Source organism: Bos indicus, chromosome 18 (genome assembly GCF_029378745.1).
Source record: "Bos indicus isolate NIAB-ARS_2022 breed Sahiwal x Tharparkar chromosome 18, NIAB-ARS_B.indTharparkar_mat_pri_1.0, whole genome shotgun sequence".
Classification (NCBI taxonomy): Eukaryota; Metazoa; Chordata; class Mammalia; order Artiodactyla; family Bovidae; genus Bos; species Bos indicus.
The window spans coordinates 9,507,095-9,508,768 of NC_091777.1; the positions used below are offsets into that span (position 1 = coordinate 9,507,095).

The following is a 1,674-nucleotide window of genomic DNA, read 5'->3' on the forward strand; positions in this document are numbered from 1 at the left end:
TAGAGTTCAAAAGTGGCAATATAGTATGATGGCTCTGTAAACTGCCATCTGCTTCTCATAAGTCTCTTAAAACAAAGTTTGGAAAAATACTCAGTACTTCAGATATAATAACTAGCAAAAGTATCTCCCTTAACTACTTTTTGCCCAGAGTGATTAAGGACAGAAAAATAGGAATTCTTACTGCTTTATTATCTGATGAACTGCTAAGAAACTCCTGTTAGAAGCTCTTTAGACATTGCACAGTCATCTTGGTCTTCTGATTATATATATATATTTATATATGCATATTTTCAAGTAAAGAAATATTTAACAGATGTAAACTATTCACTATTTGGCAGCAAATGTTGTTAAAGTACTATCTCGTAGCGTATCACTTTCAAGTTAAAATGTCAGAAACAAACCTCAATATTTATAATTATTTTAAGGAAAGTTATATAAGGACACTTTAAGGCATAAATTCTTTTGGCTTAGCATTCTTAAAAGAATGATAATAGCAAAAGTGATGCAAAATCTTCAGCATGATTATGATGAAGCTATATTTTACAAAAACATGGTGTAATATGCCAGTAATCCCATTCAGCATCCTGGATTATTAGGTCCATTCAGAAGGGACTGATAATTTATACAGTCAAACTTTAAAATTTATGGATAAAGACAATCCAATGTTGCCACTGAGAAGTATATCTCTTAACATATACAACTTTCAGGCCATAGTTTTGAGGTCTGAAGTATCAAGTTGCTTTGATGAATTAGTTGGTTGGCACTTATGAACACATTTATTACCTAGTCATCTTTAAAATAGGTTTTCAGAGTACCACTGAAACTTTTGGAGTACTTCACAGACCCTTTATTTTGGTGTTCAAGTGCCCTGTGGTTCTGGTATTGATATTTCTTGAAGACATTGATTGCTTTTTATCAAGAAGTTCTTTTACTGCACTTGCTATTTCCTTGACCGTCTGCAGAAACCTCACTCTGTCATTGGTCTCATCTGGGATCTTACCAAGAATTTGTTTAAGTGTTTGTGCCTTTTCATTTAGGTCTTGGAATTCTGACTCTGGTTGTTTAATCATATACTCTTCTACATCATCAACTGTCATTTGAAGAAGGGACTCTGTGAAGTTGACTCTACACTTTTTTGTCCCTAAAATTTTCATAATGATGTCTTGTATGAGTCATGGATTTTCTTTTTTCAGCCTTGATGAAAGCTACTCTCAGTGTCTGAGCTCAGACAGATTTACTCGTTCTATCTCATTAAACACAGGATACATGACTGCATAGAGGGTCATAGAAACCACAGAAGTGGTCTCAGCTTCATCTCTTCCATTGTCATCCTCATTGAAAAGCCAACTCCTTAGGGAGACCACATTATGAAACTGCAACTGAATCATAAATCTCTGTCAACATTTGGCTCTTCCTTCTACAGTTCTCCTCGGCTACTGAGGCACTGACTTCACTTCCCACCTTTGGAGCCGTCTTCCTACCGCATTTTTGTTTGATCATCTCTCAGTGGACATTTGAGTTGTTTCCGTGTCTTGGCTATTGTAAATAGTGCTGCTATGAACATAGGAGTGCATGCGTCTTCTCCAGATATTTTCCCGGGAGAGGGATTGCTGGATCACATGGTAGTTCTAGTTTTAGTTTCTTAAGGAACCTCCGTACTGTTCTCTATAGTGG

The 1,674-nt window shown here is 36.0% G+C and overlaps 1 pseudogene; it reads right to left on the bottom strand.

Moving 5' to 3' along the window:
- Positions 1 to 687: 687 nt before the first annotated feature.
- LOC109571608 (programmed cell death protein 10 pseudogene) lies at positions 688 to 1,336 on the bottom strand (annotated as a pseudogene).
- Positions 1,337 to 1,674: the final 338 nt, after the last annotated feature.